The sequence below is a fragment of the Schistocerca serialis genome, chromosome 2, assembly GCF_023864345.2.
Source record: "Schistocerca serialis cubense isolate TAMUIC-IGC-003099 chromosome 2, iqSchSeri2.2, whole genome shotgun sequence".
In the NCBI taxonomy this organism is placed as follows: domain Eukaryota; kingdom Metazoa; phylum Arthropoda; class Insecta; order Orthoptera; family Acrididae; genus Schistocerca; species Schistocerca serialis.
Window position 1 is genome coordinate 592522414 of NC_064639.1, and position 20850 is coordinate 592543263.

The window sequence follows — 20850 nt, forward strand, 5'->3', positions numbered from 1 at the left end:
AGTCCACCATGGACAACCCATCATCATATACAACCATCATAAACAACACCCCTTCCTCTGCACTTACCATTTCCGCCTGGAGTGCCTTCGCTGGGTTTCCTCCAACTATTCCACCTCCCCTCCTCACAGTATCCTTCCCTTCTCTCTCCTCTCCACCCCTGTATCACCACCTGTATGCTGCTCTGGTGCCTGCTCATGCTCATGCTTATTCTCCTCCTCCTCCTCCTCACGCTACTCTTCCTACTGCTCCTGCCCCTGCTCCCCCTCCCTCCACTACCACCCATCAGGAAGACTTTCCCCACCCACACTCGCCCTGCTACGACTGATCCTGCTTCCCCCACCAGAATCACTGCCTGCTACACCACAGTCGCTACCACAGAGCACCCACCCTCCATTCAAAGTGTTTCTGCCCCCCACCATCTCCAAATCCAACCAGTCTCTCCCTTCTCCTCCCAAGCCACCCCCATTAAAATCTCTGCAAGCATCCAATTGGCGACCTCGCCTCCACCTCCTCCTACATGCCTCCTGCATGCCCTTTCTCCTTCTGATTCCGCCATGGACAACACCTCTCCTCACACATCCCCAGCCACCACTTTGTATACCTTCATCCTTTTCAACTGTGATCCTAAGATCATTGATGCCTGCACTCTCACCCTCGAAATCCATAAGTTTATCCCAAGTGCTCCCACTGCTCAGCTTATCCCCCATAGAGGCTCTGTCCTTGTCAAATCTCCCTCTCCCTCTTTCCATACTGTTCTCCTCCAGAAACTTTCCAGTGTCACCTTTGCCCCACATGTGTTCATCACACCCTTCCTTACCTGCTCGTCTCCCCATCACCCCCAAGCCCCTCTTCATCCGCCAGCCCTCACCACTGTGATCACAAAAATCAACCCTATGGTCATGGAGGTAGAGGTATTGGTGGAACTGAATGTCCACTCTGCCCTGGAAATCTGCTCGGCCCAATGTATCAACAACAACTCTGGCCCTGCTTCCCTGATGCATGTGTTCACTGAGCCCACATCCTACAGAGGGAGGACTCCCTCAATCAGGGAGTCCTGATTTTCTACCATCACCACCCTGTTGACCCCTCCCATTCCCCTCCTCAATCCTACTGCTGCAAATGTTTCCTCTACAATGACCACCTCACCCAAAATTGCAAAAGCTCCTCACCTGCCCCCACTGTAAAGTCTCCCACTTCCATAAACAGTGCCCTAACCTTGCCTCTCCTCCTTCCTGCAGCATCTTCAACAAACTCCATGCCACCTACTCCTCCAAATGCAAAGCCAAATCCCCTCCCACCAACCCTGAACTCACAATGCCCGTTCACTCCATCGACCACCATAGTGTCCGCACCTCTCCCTTTCACTGCACTGGCAACCCTCTACCTGCCCATGAGGTGGGGTTGCTATTAGCCACCTAAAGCATATCCTGGTCTGGCTACAGCTCCTGCTCAGTGACCCATCAGAATGCCTTCTCCTCAGTGTCTTTTTTTCCCTCCATTACCTGTGACACTATCTATAGCCATCCTGCTGCTCCTAGCCCATATGACTTCATCTCCCGTATTGGCCGTACCTTTTCCACCTATATGGTTGCTGCCAACTTCAACATCTACAGCCATGACCCTGCCACCCTTCAGCAGTGGCATCAGTTCCTTGCCACCCTCCACAGTGACCTTGTTCCCCTCCCACAGCAAACCTGTTCCAGAAGTAACTCCACCCTGGATATAGTCCTTGCTTCCCCCAACCTCCTTGGTCATATCACCATGGGTGTCCTCAACCCTATTGGTTGTGACCAACTCCCAGTCCTTCTTCCCATCTCTTCAGCCCATCAGTTCCCTCCTGCCCCCACCCTGCTGAATGCCATCAATGAGTACTGGTGCACCAACTGGGATGTCTACTGGGAATCCATTGCCACATGGGTCGAAATCACTGCCTTAGCTTCCACCATCCTGCTGACATTACCCATGCCTCTTTCTTCCTTCAGAAGACCATCACTGATGCTGTGCAGGCCCACGTTCCTACCAAACTACTCATCCACCCTCCCTGCCCTACTCTTCCTCCAAAGGTCATCTTTCTTCTCCATGAATCCCACAGGCTTTACCACTCCTTCCTCTGCACCCGTGACTGGGATACACTCCTCTGCCACTGGCAATTACAATGACACATGCGAAACTTCCTCACAGCAAAGAAACATTGGGATGGGTGCCAGACATGTATACGCCTCAGCTCCGCCCTCCCTGTCAACTCCTTCCACTGCCTTATTGGTAGCCATCCCAACCTGCATTACCTTCTTCTCCACGACCACTGCCCCTTCCCTGACAACTTCAGTAAGGCTAATTATTTTGCTTCCCACCTCTCTGAAATCTTCTCCATTCTTGACAATCCCCACTTTGATTACTTCATCTTCCCCACAGTCCTTGAATGCACTGATACTTCTGTCTGACCTCTAGCCCTCAGTTTTCAGTACATGGCTCAGTTACCCCCCTCAGACACTAACACTCCCATTACCACACACAACATTATACTCGTTCTCTGCTCCATATGCAACACTGCCCCTGGTCATGAAAGTGTCACCTACCACCACCTCAAGGAATCTACCCTCCTTCCTGGCTGCCCTTGCTACCCTGTAAGATGTCCTCCACTCCACCAGCTTTTACCCTGACCTGTGGAAGATTTCCCATATCCTGCTGTCCCCTCTGTGACCTCTTCCTCTCATCCCATCTGCCTCACCTCAGTTTTCATTCAGGTCTTTGAATCCATCCTCTCCTGCTGTATTCATCATCAACCAGCATCACCTCCTTCCCCTTACCCAGTATGGCTTTCGGCCCTCCTTTCCAGCTGACTATCAGCTCCTTAACCTTACCAATCTTCTTTCCCATCCCTCTGCTATCTTTGTTTCCCTCGACCTCCAGAACGCCTACGACCATGTCTAGCATCCCAGGCTCCTCTTTAGACTCCAGACTTATGCTCTTCCCATCAATTTCGTCCATCTTGTTACTTCCTTCCTATCCCATCGTCCCTCAAATGTCACTATCCACAACACCAACTACCACATTTTCTATCCCACCGCCAGTGTGCCCCAAGGCTTCGTCCTTTCCCCTCTCCTCTAGCTCATGTATACTGTAGATATGCCCAAACCTCCACCACCTGTCCACCTCCTCCAATTTCCTGATGACACCGCCTTCCTGCCCTTTATCCTACCCTTCAACTGTCCCAAAATACTATTGAAACCAACCTCAACCAGTACACTGCCTGGTGCAATCAGTGGCTTCCTCCCATCAACCCATCCAAGACACAGGCAATCATCATAGATTGTACCACCTATTCCTCGCTCCTTCCAGCTCCACAATTTTACCTCATCATTTATGGTCATCCTATCCATCTCGCTCCCACCCTGAAATACCTTTGCCTCACCCTTGACCATCACCTCACGTGGACTCCCTATCTCCTTATGCTACAACGTAGAGCTTGCAATAGACTTCACCTCCTGAAAGTTCTGTCTGGCCAGACATGGGGACCACATCCTTCCATCATCTTTCACATCTATAATTTCTTGATGCACCACATCTTTTGTTATGCCAGCCTTGTCTGGGTTTCTGCCCCTCCTAGATACTATAAAGCCCTCCAAATCCTTGAACACCATGCACTCTTTCTCACCTTCCATATCCACCTCCCATCCCCCTCAAGGTTCTTCTATGACCTCATATCCCCTTCCAACATCTCGTTTTCCACGAAGACAACCGCACCCTATACATCATCTGCAGATTCAGTCCCTCCCTACTCCTGGTGTCTTTTATCCTCTCTACCCACAGCCCATTGCTGTGCCTTCACTGCTGTGTTCTGCCCTCTCTCCACCTCCACACCCTCCACATCCTTTCCCAACACAACTTCCAGCACCAACCCATCCAAGATGATGAGCTTTGCCCTAATATCTACGCCTCCTACCAACTCTAACCCTGCCTTCCCCCACCCACTCCTCAAGGCTCCCTCTCCCCTCCTCTTACCTTTCCCTGAGCAGTTTTATTCCCTCCTCCATCAGCCCTCCCTTTCCAGTGCACCCTTTCCATGCCTCTGCACTCCCTCCTGGCATGCCTTCCGTCTCCAGCTCACACCCCACCTCGTGCCCCGACCTCCCCTTTTTTTTAATCTCACCCCCTCCTGCCCCTCCCCCACTGCATTTTCCTCTCCTCTTTTTCCTTTCTCTCAGGCCTCCTCTACTTCGGCAGGTCCTTCCCTGCAGCTTTTATTCTTCATTGTGTGTGCTCTTTCTTTTACAGTTGTTTTAAAGTGTCTTCATTCTGGAATGTTTTACTACTGTGGCCAACTTTTAGCTGGTGTGTGTGACTTTGGTGTATATTATCTGCTCCACGAATCGCCAACTGTATTTTTTACCTTCATGTTGACTTTTTGTAAGTGTCACAGATGAACGTCTCCATGTCAGTGTATATCTTAACCTCCATTCTCTACATCTATTATGTTCTTATGTCCCCATTTTTATCGCCTTTTATATGTATCATTGCCTCCTTTTTAACTGTAGTGTCACTTGGCTGAAGAGGGGTAGATTGTGCATCTGCCTGCCGTTTTCTGCCCCATATGTGGCAGGGGGATGAAATCACAATAAAGAAAAAAAAGCTAAGAAGTCAATCGTTTTCCGTTTGCGCTCTTGTGTTGTTCACCGTACGCACCGTTGTCGGTTTCTGATTTTGCTGCGTCTAGGATCTCGATCTGGTTTACTCTTCGGATTTGTATACTGCTGTATCCGTTCATGGCTGTTGTTGTTGTCCATAGCTGTCTTTCTCTGGGTTTGGCGACTCACTGTCTACGCCCTCGGCCGTTCGGCCTGCCTCTCCCGGTCATGTCGGATTCCTGTTACTAGAACTGGTGACAAGGTAAAAGGTTAACGGTGTATTATGGCCGCGAAACGTGTACAGCTCGTGGAACAGCAAGAGCAACAGTTGCTCCTGCAGCAGAAATTGCCACAGCAATTCCATCAGCACTTCCAGCAGCAAACGGACCTTTTGCGTCAGGAAACTCAGCTGCTGTCTGACCGATTACAGGTACAAGGTTTACAACCTGTGTCAACTGTTGTCACCTCCCAGGCGGACTCCTGACCATACGCATTTTCGCCGTTTAACGATTCCAAGGAGGATTGAGACACGCATGTGCAGCGGCTGAAACAGCATTTCACCGCTTTTCGGGTTTCTGATGACAATATCCAACAGTCGCTCTTCCTTTCTTGGGCTTCTCCACAGATATTTTTCTTAAGTAATTGGCTCCCCTTTCGAACACGGTTACACTCACTTTCGAGGAAGTGTGTTCGTTGCTGTCGATCTATTATTTACAACCGTTCCACATGGTCGCATCGCGCCTCGAGTTCCTTTAGTACCACAAGTCTTATTGATCACGGGTGACGGATTTGCAAGGTCTGAGTAGTTTTGCGATTTTACCTGTGCCAGCCTGTCTTGCAACACATCACACCTCGATTCCCTGATCCGTTACGTTGTGGTCCAATTTGCTCATGTTCCAGAAGTTCGCATTGCAGCCTTCCGTGGACGACATATAAAAAATCTCGCACTCTTTCGAGATCGTGCAGGCAGCAATTCAACGTCTTATGGCCTGCCTCCAGATCACTGTGGTTAAACCACCGCCGCAGAGACGGAAGTCAGACCAGCATACCTCCCGGATGCGGCACCGTGATTCTTCACTTTCGGACATGGCAATGACCTCTGAGCAGCCAGTCCAGTTGCGTCAGCGCAACCAGCGGGGTCTGCCTTCTTGTCCTGACTATTTTGTGAGGCACCAATGGGCAGGGGCACTGTACCCGTTGTGGCAAGGATAGACATCTCCGAACTGTCTGCCGTCGGCCGTCAGGTCAGTCCAACTCCACTTCTTACTTACATCACAGGACAGTGCATGAGCTTCTGGCCATCATTCCCCAGGGAAATCCTTGGCCCCCAAGTTGTTTATTGATATCATGATTGCTCGTCACGACGCTTGTTTCCAAGTCGACATAGGAATGATGGTTTCCCTGGTCACTCTCCCTACATACGCTCGTCTGGGATACCCGGCGTTGGCCCTACCCTCTGGCAAGTTTGTTGCAAGTGGTGACAGCTCTATTCCTCTATTCCTCTCTGAGGTCAGTTCAGCACTGCAATATGGTTACATGGCTCTAATGCTGTATGTTGTCAATAGTCATTCAACTGGCAACATTTTCAGCCTGGGTACTTTCTCGTTCTTTGGGTTATCCATCACGGACGAAATTCAGGTCGTCCTGAACACGGTCCCCTTTGAGGAACATGGTGACTTTTCTGCCTCTTTCATATCTCTGAGCCTGGCTTGGAGTGTTCCACCAATTTTGAGGCACAGACGTATTCATGTCCAGATGTGGTGTCCCATTTCTGTCATGCAAGTCCTCTTCCAGACTTCTCACAGACGGCTGTTAAGCTAAAACTCGATCGCCTTCAGGACACTGGGGTCATCGAACCGGTCAAAACTAGTACCTGGGCCACACTCCTGGTCGTAATCCCGAAGCCAAATGGTTCCCCCTTATCTTGTGGAAATTTTAAGTCGACAATCAGTGCCCAAGCTCTGGTGGCAACCTGTCCTCTGCCACGTCAAGAGGACCTCTTCTCAAAGGTTGTTAGAGGTGAACATTTTTCTGATATAGACCTTACTGATGCTTGCTTGCACATTGATGATGAGGAATTGCAATGCATTGTTGTCATCAATATGCTTTTTGGCTTATATAAATACAATCGTTTTGCTTTTTGGGATCTCTTCAGTTCCAGCGATCTTCCCGAGATATCTGGAACAATTAACCATGTTCATCCTAGCTTGTACCAGCTACCTGGTGACTTAATTGTTACGGACACTGTGCGCCAAGAAAACCTGTGTAACCTATGTATATCTTTACGACGTTGCATGAGGCAGGACTCAATTGCCGTCTGCATAAATGCCAGTTTTTGCAGGAACAAGTAGACTGCCTGGGCCACTTGCACGGACACTGTGCGCCAAGAAAACCTGTGTAACCTATGTATATCTTTACGACGTTGCATGAGGCAAGACTCAATTGCCGTCTGCATAAATGCCAGTTTTTGCAGGAACAAGTAGACTGCCTGGGCCACTTGCACACCAAAGACAGGATTCAGCCCACTGACCATATTGTTTCTGCTACTGCCTCACTCCCGTGTCTGTTAAACCTCCAGGAGTTGCAGGATACTTTGGGGAAAGTGAAATACCATTCTATGTTTCTTTCACAGCCAGCATACATTATGCATTCCCTCAACGATAAGCAGAAGAAAGGTGTGAGCAGGCCTTCACACAGCTGAAGAGCACGTTACATTCTGCACCCAGCCTTACCCCCTCCCCATCACGCCCACTTGTTTTGGTTGCGGACACTTCTCCTTGCTGCATTGGTGCAGTGCTGGCGCACTGTAACCACGATGGTATGGAGCAACCCATCGCCTATGTATGCAAAACACTGACGCCTGCCCAATGCAAATATTCCAAGATCCCGTAAGGGCCATTGTTGATTATCTTTTCCGTAAATAAATTCCATCTGTACCTATTTGGGTCTTAGTTTACCCTCGTTAGAGATCATGAACCGCTCATAGCTCTCTTTGGGCCATACTCTCAGTTTCCAGAGTGGACAGCACAGAGGCTCCAATTTTGGTCTCTTTTCCTTAGTTCCTCCAATTATACAATCAACTGCAAGCCTACTGCACAACATCCAGATGCAGACGCCCTTTCATGTTTACTTTACCTCAGGACCAGACCCATCATTTGACCAACTGGAGCTCTCCTGCTTTCAAACTGATGTGGAATGATAGCACACTTTGGATAGGTTTCCCATTACCACTACTGACATGGTGGCAGATGCATTCCATGACCCTATCTTGCGGCATGTCGCACAATATGTCCTCCATAGGTGGCCCTCTTATTTTTCGAAGTCAGCTGGTCATGTGCTCCAGGCGTGGGTTCGCCTCTTACATTGTTCATCCATCGTCTCCAACGTGTTCCTACTGGATATGGAGGCAGGTACCCACAATGCTGTCATTCCAACTACCTTATGCACTCATGTCTTGGAACTCCTCCATCGCAGGGACTGTGGATGAAAGCCCTTGCCAGGTGACATGTGTGCTGGCTAGGACTGAACAAGGATGTGGAGTTTATGGTGTGCTGCTGTTCTGCTTGTACTCACCATCAGGCTGCTCCACCCCAGTCTTTCGCCCCCCGGGCCTTCTCCCTGTTGCACTTTGGATCGCATTCATCTAGATTTTGCTGGCCCCTTCCTCTGCCGATGCAGATTATTGTCATGGACGCTTATTCAAAGTTCCCCTGTGTGGCCAGCACGGCGTCCACCACCACAACGATCACGCTCAAGGCCTTCTGCAAATTCTCGCCATTGAAGGGTTTTCCCACACCATCATCACTGATAATGGGCCCCAATTCACTTTTACGAGCTTTGAACAGTTCTGCTCCACTAATGGCATCAAACACCAGTGTAGAGCTCCGTTTCATTCCTCCTCCAATGTCTTAAGTGGAGTGGATACTGCACGCACTTAAACAATAAATGTTGAAGCCTGTGGATGCATCTATCACTACAGCAGCACTCACAACGTTCCTGAGCACCTACAGGTCCACCGCTGTGGATGTCCACAGCTCAGCAGAACTCCTTCATGGTCGACAGCCAGGTATGCTCCTCCATCTCTTGGCACGCTAACCCAAGGAGCCTCAGACCTTACATGATGGATGATAACCATCCTGGCTCAGCAGTTTAGGTATGTTCGTGTGGAGCTAAACCCTCATGGATACCAGCTGTAGTGGTAGCCATCATGGGCTGCACGTTACGATGGATGATATCCCAAGAGGTTTGGAGAGTCGGCAGATGAACCAATACTGTCCCCACCTCCAGCCTATCCCTCCAGCAATGGATCACTCTGAGTTGGAATCCTCGCCCTCACACATTGCTCCACCTCACGAGTACTATTTGTTCTCCACAACACTCTCAGTAGCTGCCATAGGCATGGGTATGGAGGTCGAGACATTCCCACCGCCTCCATCTGCTCCCGGTCATCCACCACACTTCAGATCCCCAGTGCAGTGCCTGAAGTCCCGTGTTCCTTCTCCCACCAGGTAGCTTCCACTAACGGACAGCACCTGTTCATCTCCCAAAAGATCGGCCAGGGCGCTTCAGGCCCTATGCGCCCATTTGGTGGAGGGGGGATCTGGTATTCCGGTCCGATAATTTGGACAGCCCGCCAGAAGACATTAAAGTAGAAGACAGCCGCTAGGCGGCGCCCTTATAACTTGCGAGTGCTGCTGTCGCCGCCACAGCGCTGTGCGCGAGCCACTCCTGCCGCGCCAGCATATCGGCGCTCACGGAGGTCCTATGCAGCTGGCAGCGCAGGGCTCAGAACTCAGTCGTGCTCCGTCTGCGCTCTTGTGTTGTTCATCGTACGCATCGTTGTCGGTTACTGATCTCGCTACGTCTAGGCGCTCGATCTGGCTTACTCTTCGGACTTGTATACTGGCGTATCAGTTCGTGCTTGTTGTTATTGTTGCTGTTTTCGTTGTTGTCCATAGTTGTCTTTCTGTGGGTCTTGGCGACTCACCGTCGACAACCTCGGCCGGTCGGCCTACGTCTCCGATCGTGTAGGATTCCGGTTACTGGATTGTCCTTCTTGGCATGGTGGAAACCAATATTCCACAATTTCTTTTGATGTGTCCCTACTGCTGCTCTACTTTCAACTGAATTGCTGCAATCCATTTGAGTTTGGCACTACCCGTAGAATTGCTCATGATAACTGTGTGTATTTTTACGTAGAATGTCGGGAGTGAGGTCCGGACGGTACAGGAACAGTCATAGTAGCAACACTCTTAGATGACATATCGTGATGATGCGACACTTTTACTGATATGTGAATTACTATGCTAACTACGTGAAAGTTTCTGACAGACTTCACCGGAACTCCACTCCATAGTGAAGACACCAATCAAAACACTACCGAGAACTTCCGTGGCGACTAAAGCGATCAGTGGGAGGCGATGGTCTCCGTGGTGCACCTGCTTTCTGGGAGACACCGAGCGCCGTGAATACGCCACATCGTTCACTGTGCTGCGAACGATAGGGACAGCGTGCAGGGCAGCAGACGAAGGATTTATAGAATGACAAGACACGGTACATGGTCTGAACCTGCAAAAGGTTTGATGTTTTCCGATATCGTGAAATTCGATGGAGACAGAGTGATGGTCTGGAACCGATTCTAGTGGTTTGGGCTAGGCTCGCTTTTTGCCAAGCTCAGCACTGATGTTTATGACTACTGAGACAACATATCGAGCTTCTCAGACTGCGATGCCAGAGCCTGGATCCAGATTTTCAACGTATCAGCATGATAATACTCCTATGAATAAAGGCAGCTTTTTGCTTTGCAGTTCGAAGGACGTCGACTGGATTTGCTGTACTGGCTCAGTCAATGCCACTAACTGAACCTCATCGGACAGCTTTATGAGAAACTAGAGCGCCGCTTGCGCACCTGATATGGAGCATATACATGAGATACGTAAACAAAAAACGATGTGGGTGAATGCTATTCATGAAATTACCCCAGTAATTTATACCGCTATTTCTATGTTTGAATACGTGTTTCACCATTCCGTAATCTGTTTTATTTATTTCAGTCTCTCCCTATAACCCGATATATATTGAAAAATAATATGAAAAATTATAACTATTAGCTACCAAAAGAACAAACTGAAATTCACCTTGTACTTTTCAGTACCGGAAGAACTGCATATGGAATACGCAAATATCGAATGCATAAAGTTTTTGCAAGCTGAGGATTCACACGCAATGGCTCCTTGATTTCCTCAGGACTAATTTCAAAACTAACCTGACGATTGCTCGTCACGATATTGACTACTTAATAGCTATTACTGTGCTACTCTGTTACATACAGTGTTCTTTTTCCTGGATCTTTATCACAAAACACTAGAAGCCTGAGGTTCCAGGTATCTATTTCCTCATCATTATAGAGAATAGCAGTCTATTTTAATTCTAGAATTGTATTATATCTCGATTAATACTCCCACTACCGTGAACTGACCAGTATGACAATTTTGCAATTTGCACTCAGCCACATCAGATTATTATTGACACTTTCTCTTTCGACAAGATGCATTGTTGCCCATTAAGATAATCACTTTATTATTAGCTTATTTCTTATGGTGAAACGATTTACCTAGAACGTCTATGACCTCGTCTAACACAGATGTGGATACTGATGTGGGCAGGGCAAATGCCCAACGGGCAGGACATTTATAAATTGGCATTTGCCCGGAAATTCGTCCGATGTAGTTTTAAGTGCCCAAAATCTGATCATTCATAAAAAAGTACTTTTTAAAGTTTTTGCTGCTAGAATGTATAATTTACCAATTTAAGTAAGGGAACGGGACAATACTCCCGGCCTCAAAAGATAGTAAATGTTTGCCCTTGCCCTTACTACTAAGAACGAAAGAAAACAAGAGAGAAAGCATCATGTGCTTTTTTTTTCTTTTGTCAATGATAATGTTCCAAATTGCTGTACCAAGGAAGGCGCATGTTGCTGAAAGGTGCTATTCATTTGTAATGTCCTTTTTATTTTTACCAGTTCTACTCCTCACTTTCCGCGCGAACGCGCGCGCGCACACACACACACACACACACACATACATACCGAGCTGAACAGCTATATGGTGATGAGCCAATATAAAAAACCATTGTCCTGAGGTCATCCTTTGTAATGTAACACACTTTACTGTCGGTGTCAAATGTCTGACAGTTATTGAAGAACGATTATTGATAACAAAATTATTATTGAATGTATGAAGCAACTGGCATGTGTTTCTTGATGAATGTATTCTTAAATGTAAAGCTGTTTCCAGTGGGAAAAAGGTAATTGTCACATGTAGTTACATCTGAGACAGATTATAGTTTTCTATTCTGCCCTTTACTTTATATACTTTCGTACGGTTGCACCTCTGTGTAGATAAAACGAGAACACTAACACAAAAAAGATTTAATAACAAAGAATCATTGCACAAGACGCTAGAATCGTTCGATTTTGATACTAGTCGATTCCTATATAATCGGCGATTCTTGGAATTATGGAATCGGATTCGGTACGTGACACATTCCTAACAAAAATCGTTATGGATAACCTGTTTTTACTCTAATTCCAGTTGTTCTAAATAAATATTAGTGCTGTTGCTATTATTGCAAATAGGTACTAGTTGAAATTTTGAGTGAGTGGCTGGTGATTTCAGGTAATTCATGTAATTTTGTGGGTTATTTAGTCAGCTGGAATTGGCAACACTGGTCTGGCCATCTGACAGTCATTCATGTACAAATGAATCAGTGAGCAGCAACATAGCCTCGTGTTTGTGTTATTTACAGTTTTATAAAACATAGCCTCTTGAACAGTTGCAAGAATGTTAGTAAAAAAGGACCTGTTTGGAGCTTTCTCAATTTAAAAGGGAAAGGAGTACACTGAAAATATTGTTTCAAGAAATACAAATAGTCACATTCCAACAAAATGGAAAAGCATATCAAAAAATGTTTCAGGAGCCCTCAGAATTTGAAAAAAGTGTTTGAGTTAGGTACAGTGATTGCGAACAAGTTTTTCATTTTTTTGCAGTAGTATAGTAGAAGTAAAAACAGGCTAGCTACTTAATATAAATTGTAATTTATTTCAAAAATTACTTTTATACTTCATTGTCGTTTTCTTTTATTGTGTACTACCCAAGGAATTGACCTCACTGAGATATAAAAAGTTATGTTTACAGTCCAATTAATTTCCCTTGATATCTCTCCCCTAATCTCAAGCAGTTTTTGCAACTTGGTTACCCAATCACTGAAGAAGCAGTGTTGCTAAACACCTTCTCCATTACAAAAATCATCTTAAAATATTTTTATAAGTGCAGCTTATGAATAAATCTTTAAAATGCCTGGGCATTTATGAATTCTGGGCATTTTCCCAGGCATTTATCCTGGTCATTTGCCCAGACTTATTTATAAGCCAGGCATTTTACACCACTAGATGTGCATAATTATTCCGCAGGACGACAAAGCACTAATGTGTAAATGAATCTGCAAGGCATGTTCAGCTATGTCAACCGTTACTGAGAGCATCTCATTTTCTTCCCTAAACTTTCATATCTAAGCATAGTAGTATACTCTTGTTTACATTTCTAATTGCAAATATCTTTTTCAGGTTCGGAATTCTACTACAGCTTGCGGCCACATGATGGAAATGGGCTTGACGAGCGTCTAAAGTTCAGCCAACGGAACTACTAACCATTCTGAGGACCTACCTGTGCAACTGATGTGTGATTAATTTCTGCGTGCACAGCCGGATTTCCCGTAGCATTCTTCTGAAGAATATTTGGACCACTGACCGACATGTCCTCGTCATGTTCGCTCAACAAAATCTTGTTGAGGCCCTGAAAGCTAGGACGTCCAGGAACACAGCATGTGACGAAGACGGTTAGAATAAGCCTTCGAAATATTTTACAGCAGAACAGAATTCACCCTCTGATCTTGATCCTCAGAAATATATCCTCTGCTGTAATAATATTATTTGAAATGTTTCGCACGATATTCGGTTGTTACAGTTGTAATGGCCTAGGAGCTAGTGCTTTAATTATTATAATATCCCTTTTTTATATTATGTGGTGTCTTGAAGGTATGTTTAAATCAGAATTTCGGACATGACCTAATGTAATCGAAATAGCAGCGAAACGTTATCTTTATAAATTTAATTCGATAAGTTCAAACGAAAGTTCCGTTCAAAAGAAGAACTACTTAAACTGCAACACTCAAGTTAAAGGATCTTTGGACAACGACTATGTTAAGATACAGCGTCGTCTGTCACGAGCAAATAAATTTCAGTGTGGTTACTTTCAAAACGAACTTCGTAACAGTCGTTCCTTAAAGGTTTTAAATTAGCTGCAGTGGCCCGAGAAACTGTACTTGTCACTTGCAGGGCACTCACAGTTCCGAAGAACATAACACTCAGTTTACGGCCGTTTCCGAAGCACAATGAGACTGGTAATTTCACTGCTTACCTGGTTAATGCTTCAGCTGAATACTTGTCTAATGAGAATTGCAGTGTCGATACTTATGACTGAGGCAGGGATTACAGCAGCTTACCTGGAGAAATTACAGGTGTAAATCTGTTATGTTAAAATCTACCACCAGTCCCAGTAGAAAGTATTTGTTTTCTGCCTTAACCATTTGGTTATCAACATGTTCGTTCGTGCCACTTTTCTGCTTTAGTACACGCGAACATAATGAAACAAGCCTCATTACGTCAGTACCAGACATATATCACCATGAAAAAACTTAAGTGAGCTTCAAGATAGTACTAAATGACTGACGCAGTTCCTTGGCAAATCTTTCAGTAAGTAGCAAAACAAAGGGATCATTCTTTTTCCTAACAAACTTAAGAAAATATTACTGTAGTATTGTCTCTAGTAGTTTAATTTTAATTACACATGAACTAGCAATGCCAGTATACACTTCCGGCAGCAATACAAGTATTGCTGGAACATGAATTAATTGGTTAGAATATTGCAAATAAAGTTTTTATTAGACATACAGAGCGAGATGGCGAAGTGGTTAGCACGCTGGACTCACATTCGGGAGAGCGATGCTTCATATCCGCATCTGGCTACTCAGATTTAGGTTTACCCTTACTTTGCTAAACCGTTCCAGGCAAACTGTGGGATGGTTCATTTTAAAGAGCACGGCTGATTTCCTCCTTCATCCTTGGTACAATCCGTGCTTTTGCTCCCTCACTAATGACCTCGATGTCGACTGGACGTTAAAGCGTATCTTCCTTTTTTCATTCCTTAGAACTAAGACCCTCAATCACTATGCATGAAAGGAAGAAAGGTGATGCGAAAAAATCCAGTTGTCATGGATTGCAAATCGACTGTAACGAGCATATGTATTGGGTTTTCTGGGAACGAAAAACTAAAAGAAATAAGTCTATTCTGCCTTAACCGAAGTGACGACGAATGAACTTCCCTGGTGCCAGACAGAATCCAGCTGGCAAATCGCAACGTCCTTAAATCGTCCAAAGTAAGCAGCCTATCACATGGGAGACTTGAAATTCACTACATAAAGTAAATTCAAGAACGCATTTTCTACTCATTTAAATACTATATTTCCAAGTCTGGGGCATTTTTACAAAAGATTTATTCCTCCTGCCCACGTCTGCTGATTGTGGTTTTCTCTATCCGTCCAGAGGCATATTCAGAAGTGAAATAGCTTTTCCTGATTACTTCTCTAATAGCCTGAGGATGGGGGAGGGGGGGGGGGGGGAGAGGGTGCCATTCAGAAGCCTTTTCCGAGAGAAATCATGATTGCATGACCATTCTGTGCTGCCCTCCTCCTCCGCCATATATGAACAGAGACAGGCAAATATACGACTCCGAGGGAATTCCCCTCTGTCAACGACGTGGCTTGCTTGCTCTCTCTTCCGGCTGTGGCTCTATAATTCATCCCGTCATTCCCTTCTGCTGGGATGATGCCCACTCTTCCAGCAGCGCTCGTTTGTCTTTCGACAAACATTCATCTGATGAAAATCTACGTAATTTTTTGGTCCTAGAATGACGTAACGTAGCTTGCAGTGTGTATCAAAAATCATTTTGACTAGCACAAGAGAAACTTTAATCCATATTTTACAGAGTGACAGTAAGTTGTCACAGCTGTTGGTAAAAATTTATTTATAAACGGTTGCCAGTTTAGTGCGTGTCTTGTTCATATTCTAACAATTCAGTAATTGCAAGGGTAGCTCACTTGTAGACTAAAGAACGTGCTCGATTAACCTATTGATACGAAAGCTTCTGTGAATGATAGTAACATAACTGGGGACAGAATTACCATGTATGTGTGCGCTACATTCACTGTCAGTGATGTCCGCCCCCAGTAGCTGACTAGTCAGCGTGACAGAATGTTAATCCTAAGGGCCCGGGTTCGAGTCCCGGCTGGGTTGGAGATTTTCTCCTCCCAGGGACTGCGTGTTGGGTTGTCTTAATCATAATCATTTCATCCCCATCGACGTGCAAGTAGCCGAAGTGGTGTCAAATCGAAAGACTTGTACCCGGAGAACGATCTACCCGACCGGGAGGCCCTAGTCACACGACATTTATTTACTGTCAGTGGTGTTCCAAACAAGTAAAATCTGAACGTAGCTTTAAGCGTAATCAAAGATGATGTGAACGAGTGACCAAAAAAAAAAAAAAAACACTTGGACCTTGGACCACGCAAGTACGATCTGTCACAATGTTAAGTAAGGCAGGGAGATTAAAAGTTATCAATAGCGGTGCTTACGTGTAAAAGGAAGAAAAAATTTACATTGAAACAGTTCTGAATTTTATACTCTACATGTGTAATTCACTTGTTTAAATCACATCTACTATGAATGGGTACGAACCTACCTGTATTTATTTTTACTAAATCGTAAAAAAATAATACGTACACACTTAGTCAAAGATTATGCATGCTATGTTCAACAACCAAATGCTCGGATCATTGCTCCATATAGAAGCCGATGTACGTTAAGTTTGCTTTATCACATCGTGCTGCAAGATACTTCATACGAAGAATACGTTTCTTTGTTGTTTCCCTTACATTATATTTGACTACTGCTGAAGTTACGTTCAGCCAGATTGGTCCTTGGGACGCTGCTCTCTCTAAAAAGGTGAAGGATGGTACATGGCTTTTTGCTTCGTAGCACTCCCTAGGTGATTTACATGTCGTATTAATTTCTAACAAATACCATTGGATCCAGCTCGTACTGAAGTGTGCTAAGGATGTAAGGAAACAAGCAGATTACCAAGTAAGTTTAGACTTAACTTGGTAGAGTTATTACGATCTCAAGTAACACATTTTCGTTTAAATATATTAATAGAGTGTGTTCTGTAACCAAACTCTGCGGCCATAGGCTTAAGCATCCGTGATTATAAATAGTCAGTAGGAAACATTCAGAACCATGCTAACAAATGAAGTTCTGAAAGACAAGAAAGTGATTGTTATCGTTCCAATAGAACCAATATTTCAGTACCCAGAATGCCTCATCCACATAAAGAAATTCTTAAACTTCAAACATATTTTTCAGTGCTGAAAACTGCTTCTTCGCTTTTTACATGCAGTAGCTGACGGTGGTGTAAGGGTAGCGTCTTTGATTGGTAATGAAAACGACCTAGAACCCGGCTTTGAAACCTGCTACAGCTTAAATTTTGGTTAACAATCAGCACTGGCAGCCGAAGACTTCCGGCATAAGAAGTCACCCTCATCCTGCCAATCGCCTTGTCGAAGAGGGCGGGGGAGCGGACAGAGGTCCAGGGCACTCTCTTGTCCTTGGAGTGGAAAACTGCCCCTACAGGCGGAAGAATCAGCAATGGTTCAAATGGCTCTGAGCACAATGGGACTTAACATCTGAGGTCATCAGTCCCCTAGAACTTAGAACTACTTAAACCTAACTAACCTAAGGACATCACACACATCCATGCCAGTGGCAGGATTCGAACCTGCGACCGCAGTGGTCGCGCGGTTCCAGACTGTAGCGCCTAGAACCGCTCGGCCACTCCGGCCGGCGAATAAGCAATGATCAACGGCATGAGAATGCAGAAGCAATGGAAACCACGCCATTAAAGACTCACAATGTGTATCCACAGGACATGTGGCCTCTAGTTGAAAAAGTGTCATGATGATCTCTCCACGGGAAAAGATTCCGGAATAGTCCCCCATTCGGATCTCCCGTAGGAGACCGCCAAAGGGAATGAGATCACGAAAAAAAGATTGAGTAACTAACGGAAGGATAACGTCCTACGAGTCGGGCCGTGCAATGTCAGATGCTTTAACGTGGTAGCTAGAAAACCTGAAAAGGGATATGAAAAGGCTCAGACTAGATATAGTGGGGGGCCACTGAAAAATGGAAAGAAGACAAGGTTTTCTCGTCAGATGAGTATAGGGTAATATCAACAACAGCTTAAAATGGTATAACAGAAATAGGACTCCTTATGAATAGGAAGGTAGGGCAGAGAGTGTGTTGTTGCTGTGAACAGTCCAGTTATGTGGTTGTTCTTATCAGAATCGACAGCAAACCAACATCGACAACGTTAGTTCAGGTATACATGACGATGTCGCAAACTGAAGATGAAGAGATAGAGAAAGTATATGAAAATATTGAGAAGTTAATACAGTACGTAAAGGAAGATGAAAATCTAATAGTGATGGGGACAGGAACGAAGTTGTAGGGGAAGGAGTGGAAGAAAAGGTTACAGAAGAATATTGATTTTGGACGAGGGATGAAAAAGGAGGAACTCCTAATTGAGTTCTGTAATAAATTTCAGCTAGTGATAGTGAACACTCTATTCATGAATCACAAGAGGAAGAGGTATAGTTTGAAAACGCCGGCTGATACGGGAACATTTCAGTTACATTACACCATGGTCAGACAGAGATTACGAAATCTGATATTGGATTGTTAGGCGTACCTAGGAGCAGATATAGACTCAGATCACAATGTGGTAGCTACTAAGAGTAGGCTGAAATTTAAGAGATTAGTCAGAAAGAATCACTATGCAAAGAAGTGGGATACGGAAGCAATAAATAATGACGAGATATGCTTGACGCTCTCTAAGGCTATAGATGCAGCAATAAGGAGTAGCTCAGTAGGCAGTGGAGTTGAAGAGGAATGGAGATCTTTAAAACACGCAATCACGGAAGGAAGAAAGGAAAACGTAGGTACAAGGTACAAAAACGGTAACTGCAAAGAAACAATGGGTAACAGAAGAAATACTTTAGTTGATCGATGAAAGAAGGAAGTGCAAAACTGTTCAGCGAAATTCAGGAATACAGAAATGAGGAATGAAACAAACAGAAAGTGCAAGGAACCTAAGACAAAACGGCTGCAGGAAAAATGTGAAGAGATTGAAAAAGAAATGATTGTCAGAAGGATTGATTCAGCATATAGGAAACTCACAACAATCTTTGGTGAAATTAAAAGAAAGGGTGGTAACATTAAGAGTGCTACGGGAATTCCACTGTTAAATGCAGAGGAGAAAGCGGATAGGTGGATAGACCATATTGAAAGCTTCTATGAGGGGGAAGATTTATCTGGTGTAATAGAAGAAAACAGGAGTCGATTTAGAAGAGGTAGGGGATCCAGTATTAGAACCAGAATTTAAGAGAGCTTTGGAGAACTTAAGAACAAATAAGGCAGAAGGGATAGACAACATTCCATCAGAATATCTAAAGTCATTGGGGGATGTGGCGAAAGGACGACTATTCACGTTGATGTGTAGAATGTATAAGTCTCGCGACATACCATCTGACTTCCTGAAAAATATCCTCCGCACAATTCCGAAGACTACAAGAAGTGACAAGTGCGAGAATTATCTCACAATCAGCTTAACAGCTCATTCATCCAAGTTGCTGACAAGAATAATGCACAGTAGAATGGAAAAAAAAATTGGGGATGTGTTAGATGACGATCAGTTTGGCTTTAGGAAAGCTAAAGGAACTAGAAAGGCAACTCTGACGTTGCGGTTTATGATGGAAACAAGACTAAAGAAAAATAAGGACAGATTCACAGGATTTTTCGACTTGGAAAAAGCGTTCCACAATGTGAAATGGTGCAAAATATTCGAAATTCTGAAAAAATAGGTGTAATCTATAGGTATAGACGGGTAATATACAGTATTCACAAGAGCCAAGAGGGAATAGTAAGAGAGGACGACCAAGAACGAAGTGCTCGCACATACTGTTCTATCTGTACATCGAAGAAGCAATGATGGAAATAAAAGAAAGGTTCAGGAGTGGAATTAAAATTCAAGGTGAAAGGATATCAATGATACGATTCGCTGATGACATAGGCCTAGCCATCCTGAGTGGAAATAACGAAGAATTACATGATATGCTGAATGGAATGATCAGTCTAATGAGTACAGAATATCGACTGAGAGTAAATAAATCTAAGAAAGACGAAAGTAATAAGAAGTAGCAGAAATGAGAAAGCGAGAAACTCGTCATTTAGGATTGATGGTCACGAAGTAGATGACGTTAAGGAGTTCTGCTACCTAGGCAGTAAAATAAGCACTGACGGACGGAACAAGGAGGACATCAAAAGCAGAGTAGCAGTGGCAAAATGGGTATTCCTGGCCAAGAGAAGTCTACTATTATCAAACATAGACCTTAATTTGGTGAAGAAATTTCTGAGGATGTTTGGAGCACAGCATTGTATGGTAGTGAAACATGGACTGTGGGAAAACCGGAAGAGAAGAGAATAAAAGAATTTGAGACGTGTTGCTACAGGCAAATGTTGAAAATTTGGTGGACTGATAGGGTAAATAATGAGGAGGTTCTGTACAGAATCGGAGAGAAAATGTATATGTGGAGAACACTGATAAGGGAAAGGGACAGGATGATAGGACACCTTCTAAAACGTCAGGTAATGATTTCCATGGTACTAGAGGGAGATGCAGAGGAAAAGCTGTAGAGGAAGACAGAGATTGGAATACATCCACCAAATAGTTAAGTACGTAGAACGCAGGTGCTACTCTGAGATGAAGAGGCTTGCACAAGAGAGGAATTCGTGGCGGGCATCATCAGACCATTCAGAAGACAGATGACTGAAAAAAAATCTGGTACATACAATAATACTTATTTCGAAAAATAACAGTCGTAGTTGCAACTAAAAATAAAATTTAGGTGAAGATATTTCATTCTCAAGCACCGCCTTTGAAAATGACAGATTTTTTTTTTTTTCCTTACGGCGTACACTGCTGCTTGTGAAAAATTAAA